The sequence below is a fragment of the Parus major genome, chromosome 5, assembly GCF_001522545.3.
Source record: "Parus major isolate Abel chromosome 5, Parus_major1.1, whole genome shotgun sequence".
Taxonomy (NCBI): Eukaryota; Metazoa; Chordata; class Aves; order Passeriformes; family Paridae; genus Parus; species Parus major.
Genome location: NC_031774.1, coordinates 15,204,782 through 15,229,267, shown reverse-complemented (window position 1 = coordinate 15,229,267; position 24,486 = coordinate 15,204,782). Strand labels below are relative to the sequence as shown.

The following is a 24,486-nucleotide window of genomic DNA, read 5'->3' as shown; positions in this document are numbered from 1 at the left end:
TGAGACTGTTAAAGCTTGCACATTCCTGAGGCTGAGCATCTCACAGTGGTTTTGGGAACAGGTTATTCTGCCTGCCTCTAGCTTGCTTTTATATTTCCACGTTTCCCAGCAGCTCTGCATGGCCAGTAGGAGGGCTGGGGTCTGCTTCTTCCAGTGTGCGTGGTGGGACTGGGTCCCTGCTCTGCCATACACGCAATAATTTGTTGCTCTCCTTGGTGAGGAGAGACTGGCTGTATGCCTGGGCAGTGGGGCTGGGACCCAGTGGGTGCTCCTGCCAGCCAGAGTGTCAGGCAGGGTAGCATAAATGCTTTCGTTTCAGCTGAGCGGTTTTGGAAAAGTGTTTTCTTTTCATTCTCTTTCTAATTTTGGGCTCTGAACTCAGTGCCCAAAACACACATACACCCGAGTCTAAAGTCCAGCAGGCCAAGATACATGTGTCATTATGGGGACTGTACAAACAGGAGCAGGATGGGAGGGAAGAGGAGTCAAACAATGGAGTCTCCCTTCTTTCTGCCCAATATTTATTGTGATTTTCATGTGCTTGTCCCTGGCTACCCTCAGGCATGTCCATGGCAGGTAGGGTTGAGCTGCACCTTCCTTGTTTAAGCCAGATCTCCTCTATTTGACTGTTTTCCCCCTTTTTAAATTAATTTATCAGATTTTCCGTGATGGAAGACAACACAAGCAACATCCTGTGGCTGTAGCACAGCACACTTCTGCCTGTTTCCAGGCTAATATCACTACACCTCCATCATCTGTGAAGCACAAAAACAGGACCAGATGCACAAAAAAAGGACCAGAGCCCTATGTGGGGATGGGCTGAGGAAACAGCCTACCCATCCACAAACACAGCCATCTCTGCCTGAAGATGTGGCCCTAGGACAAGATGTAACCAGACAAGTAAAGAGCCAGCAATTCATGAATGTTTTGCAGACAGACCTGAAGACATTCTTCAGTTCTAACGGAAAATAATATTTGATGCTTTGCAAGTTAGTAATAACGTATTTTATCCATGTGACTTTTTCTGCAAGGCAGGCAATGATACCATATTATTGTTAGAATTCTTTGTACTCTATCCCATGTCCTTATTTGCACCATTTCCCATCTCTTATCCTGAACACTCATGAATTTCTCATTCATTCAGCCACATAGTTAAATGGACAAGAATACAGATCAGTTGGACCTTGAAAATCAAGGGGTTTGTATTTAATATTATTTTCACCTGTGAAGCAAGGCAGTGATATTGGCTGAAAATGGATGCTTGCACAGCAAGTTTCTTCTTTTACACTTCCCCAAAGAAGAGACCCATACCCACCATATGTCATCACCTTGTGTGTTTGCACAGGCTCTGGATACTGAACAGAGGCTGTACTTGCAGCAGTGCACAAAATGTTATATTCAGCATGCTAAAAGAAAAAAATAAAATTATCGCATCCTGAGAAGTTGCCTAAATATCCTTAAAATAGATTTTTTTCCATCATTTAGGGTCTCATGCAGAACCCTGGCTGATGAGGTCTGGGAATCTGCTGTTAATTTGCTCATTAGGAGGTGTTTTTACAAGGGCTTTTAGCACTCATGAGTTTTGTGCACCATCTAAAAGACTCACTAAACTTCCAACAGCAAACTGCATGAGGAGACAAATGCCCTTTTGGTAGATCCCATTGATCCCCTAACATCAGCACTAAATCCAGACTCCCCCGTGGTCTCCTGTCAATATGGTGCCAAGGCATGAAGCAAACACGTTCACATCCCCAGATATGCCATGACCGAGAAGTCCTGGGTTCAGAACAGATCTGCAGGAGCTTTTACCTGTCTATCCCAGGAATGCATCCCACTGCCTGTGCCAGCCTGCATGTGCGCCAGCAGTGAGTCCTGGCCCGTGACGTACTCGGAGGAGCAATGTGGCTGGCAGTGTGGTGGGGAATGCCGAGGATGCCACGACAGGAAACACGGAGACATAACATGTCCAAGTGGGGTAACTGAGGCAGACGGAGCAGGAATGCGATTATATGACCCCCGCGGGATTTGGCTGAGACGCCAGGGCGTGCTGAGCTCATTCCTCCGTCAGAGGCAGGAAGAGAGTGGAGCAGGTCTTGCTGTTTGTGTTTTATCAGATAGAAATGAACGTTTGCATCAGCAAACATTGTGGTTTGGGGAAAGGTGGATTCCAGCAGCATTCCCCAGCTCCTGCTCCGTGTCCCAAAGTACTAGCAGAGGGAGAGAGAGCAAGTGAAAGGGCACAGGGGCACGCTGATGTAGGAGAGGGACCCACCTGCCAAGGCTTGCCAGGAAGCCAGCAGATGCCAGAGGGTCAGGCTATTTCAGTGTGCGGGCTACAGGGCCCTTTTATGAGCTCATTCTTCAACGTGATAAGGAGTTTTCCTTTGGAAAAGTTTCAGGTTTTTAACTTGAAAATACCTCTTTCTCCAAAATAAAACTGTCCGTGGGGGAAAAAAAGTTTCACTGTCAGCTAATGCAAATAGTCCCTTGTCAGTGGTTTCAGCTCTGGGGAATCCTACACCAAAAATATTTTAGGTTCAGTAACAGTATTATGAATATAGACAACATAGGGTAAAAGACCTTGATGCCCTAATAATAAATCATCTGAGTATTATTTTCTAGGTTTTACAGGTAGCTTAAGTGTTTTATGTGAAGCTCTGAGAAAACAAAACTACCAGTCCTTCTGTGTAACATGGCTTGGTCATTCCTCTTCTTTTTCAGCCCGGTTTGGGATTATTGCTATCAGCCCCTTTGTGTTTTATGCTCAGCTTCCCAAGTCCTATCCCTTCAACCATGTCCAGCAACACTGGCAAAAGTAGGAGCAGATCTAAGGTGCTTACAGAAAAGCTGGGAATAAAATTTTCAAAGGTTTGGAGAACAGTTCTCATAGCAACTGGTTTGGACTGGTACCTGAAGCATCCCTCATGGCAGATCAGAATCAATAAAGGGGACCTCATCAAAACTCCTTTGCCTCCCAGATATATTTCCTTTGAATGATTCCTGCTTTTCCCAGGTTGAACACTTCTCATAGGTTAAATCAAGGTAGCTATTTTTCCCTTACCTGGCAATACTGGAAGTCTCACATGGGTATCTGAGCAAGAAGTGAGATTGCTCCCAGTCTTCTATGCAATTCAGGAGTCAGGATGTTTATTTAACTTTCTAAACTATATGGACCATGTCAGAGCTCTGAAGTCTGCTGGAATTTCTGCAATGGTTGATAATGGGTTCCAATTCACATTGGAGAGGAAGATTCAGATGACTTTTGGTGCCTTTGGTGCATTCATATTCCTATCCTTGTCCTTCCTGGTTCTAAACAGTCACCTGCCAAAAACATGCTGAGGTCAGGACTCAGCTGGTGGCCTGGCTGGTGGGAGAAGCAAAAACTGGCCTGCACTTCCCTCTTTTAGCTTTGCCTGAGCTTGGGAGTGCTGACTTTAGTGAAAACTTGTTTTTATCAGTCTTCAAAGCTGCTTGCTTGTTACTCAAGGGGCAGAGAGGCAGTAGACTCCAGCTGGTTAAAGTCACTTCTCTGACCACAGACTTTGACCCCTCCCCAAAATGCTAATTTCTAGTGCCAAACCAAAAAGGATTGCTCAGCCCCTCTTCCCCTATCCCTACCCCCTCTCTTTGACAAATGTAAATGTTGCAACTCTTTTTTTTTTTTTTTAATCAATTTATGCAACAATCTTCTCTTGTTATTATGTAACTATCAATACACATATAATCCAGGAACACCTCAGAGAACCTTATTTCTTTTTCTTTTACTAACAGACTGCCATTCCTAAACAGATGGCTGAAGAACAAACCCAGGCTCCAGGTTTTGGTGCTGAGTTTTACTGTATGGACCCTGGGATGTTTCTGAACTGATTTATTTGAGAAATGAGGGAAGTCCCAGGGATGGTTCTGCTGTGAGCCGTTCTGCTGGCTGTCGTCCTTCCCATGCAGCCACAGCCAAGCAGCCAAAGGATCAGCTGTGAGCACTCTGAGTCCTTTTCCCAGGAGGGTCTGACCCAGGTGGAGGTGAGGGATGGCAGGAGAGGCTGTAATGTGCCTGTGTCCCCAGCAGCCCTCAGCTGAGTTGTGCTATGCAGCTGGATGTGCATTACAGTAGCCCTGGAGTGTCTCTTTCGGCTGACAGCTGAAGCTGATGGTGCACAGGGCCAGACATTGCCTTTGCCCAAGCACCAGTGGGTTTGGCCAAGATTTAAGGCAGGCCTTGAGGCCAGGCTGAGAGAAAAGGCAGGGTTGTGCCCAGCTGTGCAGCCCTTCAGCAGAGAGCCAGCATTTACAGCCCTGACCACAGCCGTGCTCCTGCACGCAATAGCCAAGAAAACCTGCAGAAACCATAGGCTTGAAATATGACCATGGGGAAGATGATTCTCCTCTGGCTTATTAACTCCTGAAAAGATTTTAACCAGGGCCAGCTTGCAAAAAAACCCCAACCCAAGCTCAATAATGCAGAGACAAGAAGACCACTGGTTAGCTATAACTAGTGTATTTAGCTACTTCCCTAACCATTGTCCACCCTTGTTAATGGTTAAACACTCCTTGTGTCACTGTTTGCGGTTTCTGGCCAATTCAAACTCTTTCAAGTGGGAGGAAGAGTGAAGCATGGAGGGAAATCAACACCAAAGGCCTGCTTGTATTTTACAAGACACCCAATTAAATGGCACCTCAGGTTACCTATAAGTGTCATTTGTTTTCCTGTAAGGGACTTTTATTAGAATTCAGAAATGCATGAATGAACAGAGTTCTTAACCTTGCCTTGAGACTGGTGAATGCGTATTGTGCCTTACTCCCATCCTTCATACTTATGTTTTATCTTTCCCTTATCTCCACACTATCAGAGAGCTTCAGTTTTCTGCTTATTTATCTCTGTGGTGTCCTGAGGACTTATAGAAAGAGTGAGATATGACTAACTTGCCCAAAGCTGTGTGTCAGCACAGAGGATTGATGATTTGTTGTCATGGTAGTTGGGTGACCATGAAGTCTTTCTAGAGCACCTCAAATGTCACAGCAGCCCTTTGGCCGTGGGCCCCCACCCTTCTTGCATGGGAGGGGTTGAAGCTGTGCTGGCCTCAGGCCCTCATGGGTCTGGGTGCCCCTTGGCTGCCCATGCATGGCACAGCTGGAGTTATGGGGGCTTTCCATGGCCATGGGGCTGTGGCAGGTTAACTTATGGCCCTGCTCAACTACTGATGTCTCAATCCTTCACCGAGCTGAAAGTGCTGAGAGTAGCAGATCTGCTAAACCAGGTATTTTGCCTCTTGCAATCAGATGTTCGATAAGGATTAAGCTGAATCTACTACCTTAATTTCTTACTTCCTCACTTTCTGCTCCTGCCCAGTGGCCACGACATTCTGTTTGAACCAGGGATGAACCTCCTCTGGTAGATGAAGACCTATACCCCATCTTTGCCTCAGACTTGAACCAAACCTGACTCTTCAGTTGAGTTTGTAAAGTTCTGTCAGCATTTTTTTCAACTTTCATGTTCCTCTGCCCTCTTTGGGATTTGACTGGAAGCAGAGGCACCAAAATACCCTGAGGAATGCTGCCTTACAGTAATTTCTGACCCTGCTGATTAACCAGTCTTTCTGATTCTGGTTAACTCTGCTCATTTACAGGCCAAAAACCCACTTGGGCAAGATTCAAACAAACATCCAGGCCAGCAGCTTCAAGGGCTCTCACTCAGAAGCAATCAGTCAGAAATCTCTTGGTGGCACCGACATCAAAGGTACAGTGTTTTTCATTGCATGGCCACACCGACGTCACCACTGCAAAGCCTGATGTAGGATGGAATGAGCAGATCCTGCCAGGTTTCACTGCTGGATTTGGCATCATGCAGAAGTTTTGTGATGAGCTCTACCAGAGGTGAGGTGATGTTGGACAGCTGTGCCAGCCCCTCTGTCAGATGTGGCATTCAACAGCCTGACCTCAGCGACAACACTGAGACTTTCTGGGAGTCCATTGCTAAACTGTCATGCTACGTAAATAGCTTTGTGCTTTCTTTTTCTTTCTTTTCTTTTTCTTTTTTTTTTTTTTTTTTTCCTTCTTCTTGCTCTTTTATCTGACAGACAGCCTGGTCCATAGAACAGTATGCTGGGAAGATGGGCTGATATGAGTGCTCTTCCATGCAAAGACATCCAATATTTTCTCTTGGGCTGTCTTTCCTATTCCAGTGCTGATCTACTACCATATGCCCCTGCAGGTGCTGCTGTGGTCCTTGTCTTGCCCTGAGAATTTACTGAATCTTGGATGGGCTGAGGGAGGTACAAGGGCATCAGGACCACCCAGTGCATGGCTGGCACATGTCCTTACAGCACTCAAGCATGCGAGCAACAAAACATTATGCAGGAGAAAATGAACCTTTTGCAGACAATTAAAAAAATCAACACGTGACATGTCAGCCAGCCAGGATGGCTTGAGCAGCTTCCACCTGCCTAGCCCTGCCATTGAGATATGGCCCTTCTTGCACTGCAAGAAATGTAATTGAGGGGCAAGAGGGAAGTGGCGGTGAAAATTCTTACGTTTAACATCTGTTAATGAAAGATCATTTAACCAGCTGCAAAAAGCCAGGGTGGCTTCAGCTTCCCAAACTCGTGGTGCAACAGTACTTCTCAGAATTGTGCTTCCTGTAGGACGGCACTGCAGGGATGAAAGGGCATTTTAGTTTCAAGCAGATTATTGCTTCATAGCACAGGGGGTACAAGGACTTTAGAGCTTGAGTCTGAGCTTGACAGCCCCCCCATACACGTTAGATGTCCCAGTCCAGCCTCCAGCCCTCATTCCCTACCACAGCAGCATAAGAACAAACCAGCCAGAGTTGTTGCTTAAAGGGAGAGCTGGCTGATACCATTTTGATGGTGAAGTACATGCATCTGGATGGATGATGTGTACAGCAGGACCCTCTGTTTCCTGAGAAAGAGATGAAAGATCACTTATGGGGCATGAAAGTAGGGAACTGAGAGAACACTATATTCCACAGCTCTACCTCAGGCAAAGAACAGGCGAGTCCTTAAGGAAGTTGCTTTGCCTCCTTGTTGGTTTTCTTTTCCTATTTCTCATGGGAGACAGAGTCCCAAGGTTATCATCTCCCTGCAAGCAGCAGCCACATCACCTCCATCATACTCTGAAAACAGATGAAGATTCCAGGTCCATTGCCTGGTTTCCCTCACAGAAGATGCCTCATAGAAGCCTCATCAGCTTCTTCATCTCACTTCATAGGAAAATCATGATGGAACACAGCTGCTTCTTTATCTCAACTGACTTCTCGTTCTCCCTTCTCCCTCCCTGGAGCTGCCCAGGTTGTCTGTTGACACCTCCACCACAGTGTCGGTGCCAGTGTGCAGCAGAAGGGGATTTCGTCTCTGAACCATGCTGGATTAGGAGGTGGGAGTCAGTACTTTCCTTCCAGCAGATACCATCCAACCTTGACCTCCACCATCCACATCTGCAGGCCAGTGCCCTGAAGCAGTGCTCCTCTTTGACTCTGAAACTTCTACCCAGATGATCATTTTAGCTGGTAAAGAATTTTTCTAACATATGAAGAAACAAAGACCTAGCAAACCAAAATATAACTAGTGCCCAGCTGCCTCTTTATCTGGCTGTGCTTTGTTTGCACAAGCTGAAGAACTTTGTGGTGCCAGGAGGGATGTGATAGAAGTTCTTTGTCTCATAAATTATTTTGGCCCCATCTTCCCCCAGGAGATAGGACTTGAGAGCAAGAGCTGGCAGCATGGGTTCTGCTTCCAGCTTTGGCACTGACCTGCTGCATGACCTTGGACAACTCACTTCACCTCCCCTAAGCTTCTGTTTCCCCTCCTTTCCTTTGTCTGCCTTGTTTATTTGGACTGTCAACTCCTAGAGAAAGGAATTCAGCCTCCGTGGCAGCTTGAAGATTGCATAGCATGACAGGAGCCCAATTGGACTCGCTTCTGGGAGGTACTACAGTAAAAAAGTTCATGACGATGACTACAAACTAGCATTTGCTAAACAATTGTATGGGAGTTTTTGCTTATTAAGTGGCATATGTGAACTAGCAGAACATCTCTGACAGTTCAGAGAGCTTGTCCAGGGACAACAACTGTATTTGTTCCTTTTCCATGGCCACACTGAAGACCATATCTACCAGCCCCATAAATATTGACATCTTCTCCCTGTCCCAGCTGCACAGTGGGAGGAGTGGGAAGCATCTGCTATGGAAAAGGGAAAGTTTGTTGGAGGTAATGAGGAAGGCTTCCCTTGGAGTCCTCCCCCTCACAAACATCTGGACAGATAACAGCTCTTGTGAGAAAGGTTGTAAGAGCTGTGGAGGCCTCCTGGAAAGGGCAGGGAAACACTCTGCTTTGGAGCTGGTTAGCACCAAGGGCAGAAAGGTGGAGAGAGGCTGTGGGGGCTAACGCAGGCCCTGTCACACAGAAGTCAGGGGTGGAACAGGCAAAACCAAGGCCACTAAAATCTTAGGGGGCAGATCATCTTGAGATGAAACCACAAGAGCCTTGATTCCAGAATACACCTCTTTCAGGCAAGCGCTGCAGTTTTGAAATCCATTTTACCCTCTGGATGATAGAAAAAGGCGTGATGAAGGACTTGCCATTGCACTTGTGGCTCTTGAGGAGACTTCATGCTCACCCACTGGCCTCTACTCTGCTCAGAGTCCCCCTGGCAGTGTCACTGCTGTCCCTCAACCTTCTCTTCCCACTAAATGACTCATCACTGGTACACAAGGACATCACGATAAGGCAAGAATCACATCGTTTGCACTACACGCCACTCCACAGATATAGCTAAGAGCAAATTGTTTCTCTAACATGCCAAGGATGCTTTCAAAAAACCTCTTACCCCACTACCCCTTCGGCAGCAGCCCTGCAGCTTGACAAACTCCACTGGAACGCTTGTCTGCTTTTAAAATGTCTTGAATATATTGCATGTATTGGCCTGTCATTGGTTTTCTCAAGCCCCCGCGATACAGAGGGGTCTGCTGGGAGCAGTGTGGAAATCCTTAAGTGATGCTTTCCAGTTGACAGGACTGGAGGGCAGGCACTACCTGCTGTTAGGGGAGAAAGTCAACCCAGTTATTAATCCATCAGCCAGAGGCTAATGCAGAATTGTTCCCCCACAGTGCTGCTTTCCAGTGCTTTGTCCATTTATGCCTGTGCTGGTGAAGGCCCTTCCCCTGCCTGCCTTCCCCCTTAGGAGCATCCTTCTGAGATGCATTCTTCCTACCCTGGCAATGCCTGGGAGTGCACAAAGCCTTTTTCTGTCTCCAGATGTAACAGGTGGCATAAAGAAGGCACAAATGTAGCAAGGATGATCTAAAACAATAAACTCCACCTGGCCTTAATTTCCTACACCCCACTGCAACAGGAGTTTTGGAAACTCAAGGGAGGAGGACACATGGAAGACTGATGCTCAGGTGCGGAGCGAGCAGGAGTCAGGATCTCCCTGTGCATTGCCACTGATGGTGTTTACAGATCTGTGTTCTGCAGTTGAATCCAGCTTGAGAGGCCATCACCACATGAAACAGGTAAAGGGCAGTGGCTGCATATTTAAAGGAAACATAACAAAACAAGAAAAAAGTCTGTTTTTCACAGCTTGCAGGTTGCTGTTAAGTAGTTACTCCTGTCCATGGCAGTTGCTGGAGCTCAGAGACCACCACAGACATGCAGTTGCCAGGGTCTGAAGGGTGAAATTCCTGTGTCTCAGTCTCCAAATTCTTCAAATAGTCCCTCCAATTTTTATGTTTTCATAAAGGCATGGCCTGCTGCCGGGTGACCTGGAAGAGGCATCACAGTGCTTTGTCAGCACACTCGCCTCACTGCAGAAGCTAAGGACCAAGTTGTCTTATTAATCATTTAAAAAGTGGGGAGTGAAAAAAAATAAAAGGCACAGTTCTGGCTAATTGTAAGGGGGAAAAATGAGGTCAGAGTTCATTTTTTTCTCTGCTGTCGCTTCACAGTTCACTGGCTGACAAGGAGAGCAAGATAAGAAGAGACTCGAGATAGTTCAGGGAACAACCTCCCTCTCCCAAGGAGAAGTGGGGGAGTTCAGGTTTCAGATATGGATGGAGAGGCAACTGTGCTGGATGTTGAGCCACAGGACTTGGCAGAGGAGATGCCATAAGCTACTCCAAGAGGGAGCAGGGGGGTTTGGCATGGTGCACATGGAGCAAGCATGTCTCATTTTTTGCCACCCCATAAACGTACTGACGTTGGTGCTGCTCCCAGGGAAGTCTGAGCTGAGAGGAATTGGGAGCCTTCTGCACCAGCAGCCAAGTAGGATTTCAAGCAGATACACTTGATTCAATCTAAGCCTCAGGGTTTATCCACTCTCTGTTTTTTGGGTTTTTTTTTTTATTTCTTTTTAACTTAACATCTATGCAAAAGTATAGGTTGGAGAGGAGAACAGAGTCCTGGTGCTCCTTTCTGCTCTGACACTGGGCTGATGATACAGCAAAGCCTGCCAAACCACCCTTCCCTCATTCTGTCCCCTATGGTCGCTCCTGCTATGAGCGGCAACTGCTGGAGTAACCGAGACCTCCTCAGGAGCGTGAGATCCAGAATCATTCATTTTATGGGGCCCTCCTGCGAGAGCAAGGGATTTGTTACCCTGATTCCTGCTGGGGAAGCGCTCCCACAGCCACAATGTGAAACACAATACAGCACGGACTCTGACATTCAAGCTGGGTTATTTGAGGCAAGTTTGTTACACGGGGCCTATGCAGCACAATTCCAGCAGTAATTATCCAGGCTCCTTGCACCATTCTGGCCAGTTAAATGCTAACTCTGGCCTGAAGTCTCAAAGTCACGGGGAAAAGCTGACGTGCTGTGCTTGGCTTTAGGGGTATTGAGGGAGGAAGGGGAAGAGGAGAAGGAATCACAGCCAGGCAGCGGCTGTTTAGTGAAGACCCCATTGCTGGGGACATGCTCTAAGGAAGGGGTGTTTGCCCCTGTGAGCATGAGCAGTGGACTATGGAAGGTGGCTTGGGACTTTCTTCAGCAGTGGCACTCATGGAAGGTCCAGTGTTGATGAGAGAGGTAAGCTTTCTGCTACAGAAATTGAAGTGATGCCCAAAACTCCTAAGATCAGGCCAGGGAATTACAACAAGCCTCTGAATCTGTGTCCCAGGGCTATTTAGCTTAGGGAGACTTATCTGCAAGATGTCGTCTTAATGTAGGATCAAAACTAAGGTCCTGAACATCTTTTTCCTTCCTCAGTTGAGCATGTGAAGAGCAGGCAGGGATTGCAGGGGAAGTGTGAGGTGAGAAAGGTGTTGTCAAACTCTTGTGAGAGGTTTACCTGGCTCCTGAAGGTTGCACAAGCCCCCACCAGCAACACTGTGGTGTGGCAGAGCTGAAGGCTGAGCAGGTAAAAGGCAGGTGGGTCATTTGTGCCAGTCCCCAGAAAGACATGAATAACCTCCAGCACAGCCAGTTCTGCCGTGCTTCGAAACAGAGAGCAACTTCTGAAGAGCCGTGGAATGATAAGACATGTAAGAAGGAATAGTGGATAAAAAGGGCTGATCAGAGGACTATAAACATCTACAAAGATATGTTCCCCTGCCCCTCCAGCCAGGATACACATCCCTTTCCTTCCCAGCCCTATTTTCCAATAATGCAGGATAATTCCTAATTGCTTTTGCTATGGAAGTAATGACCTGTCAGGGTGTTTTCCTTTTTTCTTTTTTTTTTTTTTTTTTTCTTTTGGCAGGAACAACAATCAGGACCCTTCTGCATTTAGACATGAAGGAAGAGAAGGAAAACAGTCTTGTTTTCAATAAGACAGGGTCTCTTCCTCCGTTGCTCAACTGCCCATTTGCACAAGGCTTTCTGGCCCCGTAGTAGCCTGTTTCCCTGGAGAATACAGTCAACATGGGGAGGCAAGGCAGTGTTGGAAGGTAGCCTGAGGATAACAGGCGTTATAAAGAGGAATTTTTTTCCCTGCTGTTTTTGTTTGTTTTACCACAGAGGCTCAGAGGAGCTGGCCAAGAGCCTCACACAGCAGGTGCTGCCTGGGAATGCAAGGGGAGCAAAATTCCTACTAAATGGAAGCATTATTTGACACCACTGCCTTTCGCAATCTTTTTCTTTTGTTTCAGACAAACTCCGAGGCCTCCTGGGCTTTGCGGTCAAAGCTGAGTTGGACTCTTCTGCAGGGGAGGAAAGGGAAGTAGTAAGGGTGTCCCCAAACATGCCAAACACTTGGGTGACAGAGACCAAGCCTTCTGGAAACAATACTGCTGGGTTCCCACAGAAGTAGCAAGAGGGCCAAGAAAAAAAGAAAAATCACCTTTGGCTCCCTCACAGCAGTGTTATACCTTTCTCCTTTTTTTTTTTTATTTTTCCTTTTCCTTTTCCTTTTTTTTTTTTTTTTCCCTTTTTTTGTGAAGGAGAGGCTGAGCCTGCACACCCACACCAAAATGCTTTTGACATTTGGAGATCAACAGGAGTGGGTTTCTACTCTGGCCAGCTTGCTATTGTCTGCCATGGCTGAAGAGAGACTAAGTGTAGCTAAAGGCAAGCTGAATAACTCCTTCCTTTATCAGGCTTCCCTTGTGGCTCAGTCCTTCAGCTCCTCTAATTTTCTTTTGGACTTCTGCTCCTTCTCAGTGAAACTGGCAGAATCCATGGTGAGGGGTCATATATCAGCAACATGAGATGTGTAACTATTTCATAAATGATGGATCAGTGTTAAAACCCAGAAAAAAGTCAGAATCTCTCAGAAATGGCAGGCTTTGTGATTGACTTTACATTCTTCTAGTTTTTTACATGCAACCAGGGTGCCTCTATCCAAATGCTCTCCTCCTACCGGAAAAAAAATGTTGTTTCAGAGAAAGTCTAATTTTTTCATAGCCTTTTGGGTACCCTCAGTTGCCAAAATGACCCCATGGAAGTGATAGCTCATTTCCAGAAGGCTTTTGAGATGTGCAGTAACTGGCCACACCTGTGTTTTCAGGTACATCTGTCTCATGGCTGTCCTCGAGCAAAGGAACAGTGTTCTGGTTTCCTCCACACCTTGCATGCTGGGATTGTGCTCACTGATGGAGCTCTGGGGTGCTCCTCCAGGGCTGCTGCTATTTATATTAATGATTTTCTCCCCCTTCCATGCTCTGTGGTTCCTGTGGGACCAACAGCCCCTGCCTGGATGCTTTTAAACAGCTCTGTGTGAGACACAGCCACATTCCTTAGCTGTAAGTCCTTAGAGTCACCCACCACCTCTCCAAAACAAGTTCAGAGCATGACTTGCAGCCACACAGATGACGCAGCTCTTCAGACCCAGAGGTAAAACCTACAATATCAGCAACACAGTGGATAGGTGGTACCCACATTCCACTGTCATTTTCCCCTGCCAGTGTCCAGCTATTGCATTCCTCAGCTCAAACAGCAGCTTTCTTGAATTTCTTGTACTGCAAAAGATGGAGAAATCCATGTGAGACAAGGATCTGATGCTTCTTACACTCAGCTGCATCTTACAGCAGCTCTTACACTGCTACTTATTGAGTACACTAAAATTAATGAAAACCAAAGACACTTGAATGGAGTGCAGAAAGTCATAAAGTTCAGAAAATGAAAATTGAAGAGAGCCTCTTTCAGAAGGCCATTTGTATATCATTAAAATTTCTGCCCACTCAGAAAGGGGAAGGAAGCAAAACTTAAAAGCTTCTGGTGTAAATTTGCAATGGTGAGAAAAGTATGTCCTTGACAAAGAGCCAGAAGGACAAGCTACTCCCATGATAAAGCTCTTCAGGACCAGGAGTTCCAGTGAATGGTATAGCTACTGAAAAATAAAAAGTATGTAGAATAAGGCTGCAGAAATGGTTTCAAAGATGGAAAATATGCCTTGATGGTGTGAAACACAGATCTACCTCCATTTCCATGTCAAAAGGGGGTGGGGAGAATGTAATAATGTACAACACATCTGTGCAGAGAGATGGGTGAGGTGTTCAGAAGTCCTTTGGCAAGGCTGGTCAGAGCCCTTGTTTCAGCAAAAAATGTCTGTCTGTTTTTTACATCAGCAAGTTCAATTTCTGTTCATTTTTCTAAATGAAAGTATTTTGAATAATATTTTTTTAAATATCCCAAGTGAATTTTTCCTGTATTAGTTAAGGACAAATGATAATGCAAACAACAGTGCAAAAAGTTTTTAAATAGTCAAAACTGAAGTAAAGTTGACTCATGAATACTTCTATCAGCTTTTTGTCCAGATGCCAGGATTAAAAAAAATACAACTCCAAACTCTGAAGAATGTAGTGTGCCAGGCAATGCCTCTCAGTTATGAAGCAGAGAAAAGTGTAAAGCTGATGGCTGCATGTGAAGCCAAACAAAAGCAGATTAGAAATGAAGCACATTTTTAAATTAATGTGAGCTTCAAAATCAACTAGTTTGATGAGTCTCCAACTTCTAATGTGTTCATATTCCCATATATTGGTATGTCCAGAGCTGGATGTTTTTCTGGAAGATGCAGCAAAACTACTGGGCTCGGTACTGGGCTAATTGACTGCAACTGAATGGCTTTGAAATATAGGAAGTCATACCAGATGTTCTCATGGTTCCTTCTGGCCTTAAATCCTGTGATTCTATGAATGAGTTTCTGAATCTGCGAAATCCGAAGTCCCGAGAACACAAACATATGAGTAGAGTTATACTTCTGGCCCCCACATCAGAAGAAAGATATTGAATGTGCATTGTTGCGATAAATCAAAGAGGCAACTAAATCAGAGCTGTAATAAAAGTCAACTGCAGATCTTTGTGCAGCAATTGGTCATATGTCATGTGAGGACAAGGTTCAGAGATGAGATTTCTCAATGTCTGAAATGACTTCTTCTGGAAGCAGCCCCTTCCAAGCACTGTGGTGGAGATCCTCCTCCAGACTTGGTCTTCTGTGCCACACAGGAGCTTGTTTGACAAGTGACGATCAGTGAGGCACTGAATGCTGCTGACCACAGTGTAATTGAGAAGAGCATCCTTGCCACGAAAACCAGCAGTGAGACATTCAAGTCAAGAGAAAGGGGTTTTGTTTTGCTGGGCTTACTTAAGGGGAAGCATGTCAAAACTGAGGAAACTGAAATTCATAGTCAGCAAGAAAGCTTACTCAGCCATGGTCTAAGCACAGTCACACCAACCATGTATCCACCCACTCCCCTGCTCTGAAAAAGGAAGAAGAGCAGCAACAACAACCAAAAATCTCAGAAGAATGATGATACTTCTGTGTCATTTAATAACACACTGAAGTAATCTGATTCATTCTGGGAGGAAATCCTCTGTATATGCCATAACTGGATTCAGATGACATGAGTGTGAGTATCACCACTGAAATTTCTTCTTGCCAGGCTCTAAGCATCTCCAGTTTCCTGCCCTCATCATCTCTCTTGGCTATGCCTCTGGATCTAGCTGGAGAAGGCATCAGAGTGGGCAGGACCCAGCTGAAACCCAACGTGTCTCATCAGCACAACATGGGGTGATTCCTGAGATGCATGGTTGGTCACTGTGATGCAAATGTCCCTCCCTCATGCATGGAGGGTTCTGGACCCTTGCACCATGACCCATTGCCTTAAAGAAAATCTTTGAGAAAGAGACACTTGGTTGAAATGAAACGCCCAGAAAGAGAGCATGTGCTGCCAAAATTCTCCAGTGAAGCACCCTTATTATATAATACCAGGCTACATGTGTTGTGCAAAGTGCTGTCTGTCATTTGCAGAGGGCCCGTTGATGTTCTACCGTCACCACCAATGTCACGCAACAGTGGGTGAAGCAATGAGCACGGCAATGTCACCAGGAAATACATAATGCCAATGACAGTGGAACTAATGTAGAGGCGATTACCCTTACATTATTCAACACTTCCAATTGCTCTCTGTTTTAAGTGGCTATATGATGTAATAATATATAAATACTGTAATGAAGGGTTTATTTATAGCCATCCTCAGTGTTACTGGTGAAAGTATTAATGCATTTTTCCCACGCTATGTTCATTGACCGCAGCCGTGCAACCCATTTTCAAGGGATTATGTCAAAAGAGTGTTTAAGCCATTCCTCAGTCAGAGGAACAGGTGAACAGCTAATGCAGCAAAGGAAGTAATCAGCTTTAAATATGGGAATGAAAGAAATCAAAAACAAAGCAAAGAAGTGTGGGTGAAGGGAGGACATACCTCAAATGGAAAACGAGGGTTAAAGTGTCTCTAAAACTGGCAAGTACTTTCCAGCCTGGGGACCAATGGACTCCATGGAGAAAAAGACACTTGCACCTAGCTCTCATTTAAGACATGAGAACTGATGGAGGGAGTGATCAAACCTCAGACCAAAAGCAGCTTCAAATCTTAGAAATAGGGAGTGATGCCATTCACACTGCCAGAGTTGCTCTCGATTTCAGTGTTTGCTTTAATTCAGCTTGCATTCCTGCATAGTCCTTCACATTCTTTAGCTTTCCAAACCACCCTGGAGCCACCAGTAGCTTCCAGATGTTTTTCTCCTCCTCCCTGAGGATGGTATGGAGAGAAAAACAGCAGGTCTTGAATGGTTAAAGGTGCAGGGTTTCAGAAGGACTATGTGGCTCTTGCAGAGACACACAACTCTCCCATTCCTACGCTCCATCTGCAAAGAGACTTCCCTTTCACTGTAAACACAGCAAAAATGGGAAAAAGCGGAAAGAAAAATTTTTTACTTGTGGGAGAAATGTGTGATTTCATCAGTGCGAAGTGTGGGTTTCTTGGCGTGTGTAGGAGAATCCACAATTACCTGGAGAGGCAAACTTGGTGGAGATGGGGCTTCTGGCTCTCTGGCCTGCTTTTCTCCTGTGCTGCACCAGGTCCTGACCCACTCCTGAGCCCCTCCTGTTACTGCAGCTCCATTGGTGACCTAGGAAGAGATGCTTTTCAGAGATTTGTCTGCTACCTGCATTTCCCTTATTTAGGAGGAGCTTTCCCTGTCTTTGTCTTGGCTCATCATTCCTTGCAGGGTGTACCACGTATTTCCTTTAATGGCTCTTTGAGTGGTGAAAACAGGGCCAGGCTTGTAAAGAAAATGTCAAAATTTCTCCACCCAGATTAGGACTTCCCCATTCATCTTTCTTAAAAATTGCCATTCCCAGAGCATGAAAATCCTGTGTATCCGTGTGGGCTTTGAGTGCAAAGCAGAGCAAGAAATGGGGCAAGAAACGAAATGACAGCAGGAGGGGATGTATCTTCCTCCACTGCATTGGCGTGCTGCCAGTAAGTGCAAGAATCTGCCTTTTTTTCCCTGTTTCACAACAGAGCTGCGTTGTAAACAGCATTCATCACACAGGGAGTTCCACTTAGAAATGGGTGAATGCTAGAAAAATACTATTTACAAGTCCTCCCTCAAATAAAAACCGTGAGTTTATTTTGGCAGCGGCAGTGATTCTCCTAGTGATTGCCTCTGGCAAGCACTCAGGCAGGTACAACAACACTTGCTGAAATATTCAGAGGATAGGGGCATGTTGCAGATACTTGTGCAAATGTGAACTGTGGGACAAACACTTGTGTAAATCTGTGCAGTGAAGGGGTTTGCATAACTGGTTTTGATTGCTGCTTGTGGCTTCCAAACTCCTCGAATCAAAGTGGAGAAGCTCTGCCACATGACGGAGGTAGACAGGGACACACGCAGGGACTCACCAAGAAGAGTACAAATAAAAATTAACCAAAAAAAAAAAAAAAGGCAACAACACATAGTTGAACTGCGGTCAGGCTGCATAGTTTACAAGCAGCCCAAGGACTGAGAAATGGCCAAAGAAACCATTCACGTAATAACAGCATGTCAAACACATCTGTAAAGTTCCTGTAGCATTTGAAAACAGCGGCCTAAGTTCAACAGGATTTACTTGGAGCAGTTCATGAGATTAAAATCAAGAGAGCATGCAAATACCTTACTGGAACAGGGCCAGGAGACAGGACTACGATTGCATGGTTAATTGAATTTGGCAAGCAGTCGCCCAGCTATATATCCTCCGGGATTGACATGTGTAGTGGATCGATTGATACTGGAAGAATTAAGGGTGGGGGTTACCTTTAGAAAAAGGAAGGGCTGACCGGGTGGGCAGATGGGCTAATGTTCAGTAGGTGGCATCCTGCGAGCAGAGATCCGAGGCTGGTGTCACCTCAAATTGCCCCCCATCTTCTAAACACTTCTCCTGATGCAGATGGAGACTTAACCATATGCTGTCTGTAACTGGTGTGTCCACATGTGAAAGCAATTGCAAGGCTGGAAGGGCTTGGGTTCTGTTTTGTTTGCGTTGTTCATTATCTACAAATGCAATTACCAAGGGATAAATTACATTAGGTTGTAGCATTATTTTGAACATCTTTTCTGGTTTGCTTTACTTCAAATTTTCTGAGAGGCCAGTGTTTATAGTTAAAAGTACAACTTGGCAGAAGTACAATCAGGAGTGAGCAACACATACCACAAACAAAACCATTACGACCATTTAGAAAATTTTTGCAAAAGACAATCAAGTGTTACGGGACTAATTTACCACTTGGTCACCATGATTTTATGTCAACATTAACACCATTGACTTCAGCTGAGCCCTACAGGCACAAAGCTTGTGTGATGGGGTGGGAAACTGGCCCGGTTTAGGATTATGTATATCGTATTATTTAAAAGACAAAGAAACAAATCCCAGGAGTGTGTAAGCATGTTGAAGTCTCTGAATCTAGACTGTTCCCATTGAAATAAAAAGCAGAGCATCTGTGTACTGGGAGGAGTGGAATCAGGTGTCCTCTACCTGACATTGGCAAGGCATGGCCATCCAACAGTGCACTTTTTGGGGCTGGATGTAAAGTGTAAGTCAGGGTGGATGCTCTTGGAAATAGAGATGACTAAAGAGAAATGTGTGTCTTCCTCCCTGAGAACCTCCTCACCCAGTCCTAAATACCTTCTTATTTCATATTACTTCATACACTAGGATCTATTTTTAATGCTTCTCAAATTAGCAATATAATTTGTTTTTTGTCTTATGTGTACAAATATAGAGATATGTAAAGAAGGACAGGAGGTGTTTTCTACCTGGTTGATCATGGTTTTGGTTTTGCATTTTTTTTTTCATTTTAGGTCTTTTGGAAGTGCAATTATATTAAGCATGCTGGGCTGGCCACTAAGATGAGTAAAACAGCTTGGGAGAAGAAAAGGTTTGTGAATATTTCAGGATAATTACTAACAGCTAGTCCCAGGCCTAGGAAAAAAATACTAAAAAAAAAAAAAAAAAAAAGAAAGAAAGAGAGAAAAAGAGTTTCGTCTGTTACTGATTTCCTTTTTGGTTTCAGGGACCATTGTTTGTTTTAATGACAGGAAAAGAGAGCTGTCAGAAGACATTTGCATAGTGCAAATAGGGTCACAAATCAGAGGGGCTGTGGAGATCATGTAGCAGTGAGCCGGCACCCATTGGTGCGCAGCTATGAGGATGAGGTTGTTTTCTGCAGTAATGGGGAAAAGCTGATAGTTTTTCCACATGCAGTTGAAGGCTCAAGCAATTTGGGGGAAGAAAAGCTTCCCACTTGCAGCAGGGTCTGCTGGGCTCTCATGAAGGCGTTGCTGTTTGTTTATTTTCCTAGCTGTGTGCTTAAGATGCATTCTTTGAAAATTTAGCTGATGGGTCTGTTTGTATAGACTGCGCTGCTGGTGAGTTAGACCAGGGGTTTGTGTTCATTTGGGAAAAGAGAAAGAATCCTGGCCATCAGAAATGTTTACTATATCAGGAAATGAATTCACTACTTGAGGGTTCCAGTGGATATAAAACAAAAATTAAAACAAGAGCCTTGTATAAACCCACTTTGTATTGTCTCCTCCATAAACAACCCCATACGTGACAAAGCTCGGAGTGAGTGAGAGAGGTAGTTTTATTAGGGCATGTGGAAGTGAGTTAATTACTGTCGTTTTTTGATTGTTTTTTTTGCACATGTTGGTGAGTTTGAAGTGAAATCTGGTTGTCTTTTCTTTCTCCCGTTCCAGGGAGAGCTGAGCCTTTGCTGAGAAATAACACTAGGCAAAATGACTTCAAGCTGTCACCATTACACAACCTAAACTTTATTTCTTCATTAATGCATTACAGAGCAAAAAAACAATGAGAGCATTCCTCTGGAATGTGTGTTTACTGAGCACAAAATGATATGTTTACTGAAATAGCAGTTGCTGCCGGGTTACCCAGTGGGAGAGAGCTCTCTCTTACCACACCGGTCCGAGATCCCGGTGTCGCTCTGCTCCGCAGCCTTCGACGCCAGCGACTTCCCCCTTGCCAAGAGGGTCCTGTGGGAAAAAGCAGTGGTGGTGCTGGCCAGAGCCGAGGCTCAGCATCATCCAGTGGCACCTTTCTGGTGGCTCCCGCAAGCCCTGGAGGAAAGGGGGAAAAGGAGATGGATTACAAGGCATCCCTTTCTGCAAAATGCATGAGTCAGAGGAGAAGGGCCTAAACCCAGGATTTCAGGGAGGGTGTCAGCGCTCCTCTTGCTGTGGGAGTGGGAGAAATGCTTGGGGCAGAGGACAGGTGCTGGTGCCATGTGAATGAAGACTCCCTCCCCGAAGAGTGGGCAGAGGTGGAGGCTGGGGAGTGGCAGAGCAGCTCCTGGGTACAGCAGCAAGGAAAACACCGTTCCTGATGGCTGGGATGAGACGGGCATGTTGCAAACACCCCAGACAAAATCAGCCAGGGAAGGGAAGAAAAGCAAATAGAGAAAAGACAAGGGCAAATAAAATCAGTGAGGGAGGTTTCTCCTTTATCCCAAAAGTCAAAGCAAACCTTGTGTGTGTTAGTACATGTGTACATATGCAGGTGCACACGCACGCACCCGGTCTCCTAAATTCAAAGGTAGTTTGTTCTTTTCTCTTAATTCCACTAGGATTCAGACAGCAAAAAACTCAATAACTAAGGAGCTTTTGCTCAGTACAACTGCCAAGCAGACATCAGGTTGGCTGCAGCACTGTTTGGTGTGGATATGGCTCTCCAGTGATTCATAACCAGCCCAATTGGAACAGGGTTCATCAGTGCCCCAACCAACAAAAACACAACTGCTATGTTTTCAGTTCTTTCCTTCTCCTTTAAAGAGAAATACACACACACACATGCAGAGGGAAAACAGAACTAGAGAACGCTTTCTAACCTGGTACAGCATATTACACTAATTAAGGGATGCTGTTTCTCATGCATCATTCATGACCCTGCTAAAACTGGGAACAAACAGTCCCTAGAATCTTGATCGGACTGTCTGAGCGGAACTTTGCAGCGTTTTCCAATCTGAAAAAGCCCAAATAGGAAACATCCTTCCCCACTACTAACTCCTGTAATTGACAACGTATCAGGCAGTGCCCTTACCCTGATCTGCTTCTTCATTGATAGTTTTGTCCAGCAGTGACTGCAGAGCAGGTGAAGGGGTCTGTAAATGTCATGTGCTGTCACCTTTCCACAGGGTTGCAGCAGAGACCTCAGAGGCTCTGTCTTGGGCCAGCTTCCCCCATGGTGGCAAAGTCCCTGGAAACGAGGAGGAAGTTGAACCCAGACATTGCCTCTGCCATGGAGGTGAAAGCATCTCCTTGCTGAGATTGCTTTTGTTATGGCTACTGTGGTGTTCATGCTTTTTGGCATCTTGTTTGACACCACAAGGATGGGGGGCACTGCTGCCAGGAGAGCCAGGGGCATCGTACCTTCCCCCAACACTTCTTGGTGAGGTGTGAAGGAGAGCTGGGGAAGTCATAGAATCAAAGAACCATTAAGGTTGGAAAAGACCTTTAAGATCATCAAATCCAGCTATTGGGTCCTTCAAGGTGTCTCCAGCCATGGCTGAGAGAGGCCAGGAATGTGTGCTATTTGTATGCTGCCATGAATGCATCTCGGCACCACACTGAGAAGGATTGACAGGAGCTGCAGAAAGGCTGAGTAAAATTTTCCAAAATACCTAAGTGACGTGGAAGCCTCCTGTCCTATTTTTAAAACGTGACTGAAGCATGTGAGACCCAGAGCCTTAAAGGTACCTCTGCAGATAGATTTTTAGAGCTGGGAACCTAAAAGAACACCTCCATCCTGCTGCACTGATAATCCATCCTCTCCAGTCTGGGGTTCTATCCCCTCTCAGTCACATCATTTCAGACCCTCACACCCAACAGGAGGTAGCCTCTTCTGCAAGTCCTGCAGGGACCTGCATAGACCTCTCTGTCCATCCCACAACAGAGATCTCTTTCCTTCCACTAGTCCCACCAGAGATGCATTGTACTTGGGTTTTGCTTTCAGCCATGCTGCCCCTGGGTTTTTTTCCTCCTGCTTTCCTTTGCTTTTGAAGAAACCCCTGCCAGTGGTAATTCCTCTCCAGCCCAGCCAACTTCCAGCTGGGACCCAGCCCTCCCAGCTGCTGTATGTGGGCACATTGCTCACAGCAGAACTTGTAGCTCCACAATAGGAAGCAAGGTGACTTTAGCTGTGTCTTTTCCTGCTGGCCAGTGGGGTCTGTGAGCTCAAGCCCGGATGGTTTGGCCCAAAATATCTCAGGCTGCTTCCTCAGCAATGAAATGTCTCCTATTTATTGCTGCTGATTATTGCTAATGACAAAGGCAGGTGGCTGGGGACAGCAAAAGGAGAATGGCAAGGCTTAGAGAGATGGGAGAAGATAAAAAGGTCAAAAAGCAGTTATTTTAGCTGCCGGCTTTGAGCAATTTTGGAAACAGAGGACTGTTTGCATTAGATGTAGAAAGCACAGGTTTTAGCTGCAACAGCACACTCTTCCCACTCCGTGTTTTTGCAAAACTTTCTGCCTATTTGTAGCACCTCCTGCTGTATTGCTCACACCAGCCCTCCTCGCTCAAGAAATATACTGGAGCCATACGTCGGAGCCGTATGTCTCATCGGCATAGTGAGACTTGAGCAAAATCTATTGCCAGAGGCAGAAATACTCTCATGGATGCAGCCAGTAGAATAGGTGGAAATTTTCCAAATTTCTTTTTGCAGAGGGAACATTTATCCCCATGAAAAATGTGGAGGGACTGAAGGGAAGGCTTAATAACGACTTTTATGACATATCCTTTCACATTTCTGACTTCTTTTAATTGTCTTTTCTATCTTACAATGCCCTTGTGGAGCCCCTACTCTCTCACACTGATGTCAAGACAGGAACAGTGAGGAAAGAAATATTGTCACCCAAGCTGCTGTGCTGAAAGCTCCTTCTTGTCAGCACTGATACAAATAACCATATAGATACCAGGACGTGCTCCTAAAGTTTCTGTCATTGCGCAAGGGCCTTCTGGCCTCTCAGCTGCCGCAGCAGTGCAGTGCTCCTGACATTCCCATATTTCTCCTGAGAAAATCCCTTCTCTATGGACAAGGAGATGGCATAGAGGGTGCTGCTTCACAACGGTGCTGCTGTCAGTGAGGATGGAATGAGAGGTAGGTAGGAGAAGATGAGGGCTTGCAGAACACCAGCAAAAGGCAGGATGGGTGCTGGGAGCCTGGACACTGCAGCTGGCACTCAGCAGGAGTGCCCTCCAAACACCATCTCTATAGTGTGAATTCACCTAACTTTTAAATGCCAGAATGTCTGTTTTGCTTCATTTTGAAGGTGCATGATGCCGGTAGAGCCATCAGTGATTTGAGCTTGTTTCTCTGCAGCCAGTCACCTGCTGAACCCTGGGGACCACCACACACCCTTCAGGTACCATCAGTTACATCCCTTCTGGTGTGATGCAGCACTGGCCCTCACACCAGGGAGCTGTGGCCATGTGGAAGCCACGACTGCTCAGATGAAGGCCTCTGATAATTATCCACCCTCCCACTTCCCTGCTGCATGGACCAGATAGCTGCAAGCCAAGGCCATTACTCAGCGTATCATCAGGTGTGTAGCTGTGTCCTGAGCACTCCAAATTGGCAGGGAGATGACTATTGGAGGGAAGCTGAAGCCAAAAGGGTTGTGGAATCTGGCCAAATCTGCTGTCGATTTTAAAGCTGATTCCGCTGTTCCTCCCATGGAGCAAAACAACCATATTTTTCATTTTGTAAAGGACAAAGCTCAATAGGGCTTTATAATTTTTTTTTTTCTTTTTTGTTTTTTTTTTTTGGTTATGCTTGCTAGGAATTTATTGAACGCTGTAACATTATTCTTCTTGCTGTCAGGAAACAGGCTGATTGCCCTCCCAAAGTTTGGCTACTGAGCAGCTAGGCTGCATGGGGCTTTTTGGCCACTGGTGAGGCTACTGTCTTAGATGGTGGCCTATGAATGTCCTTCAAACACTTGGCATTGAAGAGCTTTGCTCTCAGCCTCTGGAAGTTCCCCTATCAGTGGGAGGTGAGTGGGTAGCACAGCTTCTGGGCCCAAAGAGAGCAAAAGACTATTACAATAAAATCTGTAACACAACATCTGCTTTGGTTTATACTCTGTGTGCTGCATTTCAGCTTCAGAGAGTGGCCTTGAGCTGCTTGGGATGTGTGCTGCATGGGCCAGGGCAGCTGAGGAAGGTGCCCCATTCCCTGGCATTGTCAGCTTGCCCCAAAGGTTGAGAA

At 45.7% G+C, this 24,486-nt stretch overlaps 1 long non-coding RNA gene across 1 annotated transcript in view; it reads left to right on the top strand.

Moving 5' to 3' along the window:
* LOC117244579 overlaps window positions 1–24,486 on the top strand; it is a 54,213-nt gene that overhangs the window by 20,563 nt on the left and 9,164 nt on the right. Inside the window, exons 2-4 of the long non-coding RNA XR_004497950.1 lie at window positions 5,625–9,526; window positions 19,065–19,141; window positions 23,599–23,821. This is a non-coding gene — a long non-coding RNA (uncharacterized LOC117244579). The remainder of the gene's footprint in view (window positions 1–5,624; window positions 9,527–19,064; window positions 19,142–23,598; window positions 23,822–24,486) is intronic.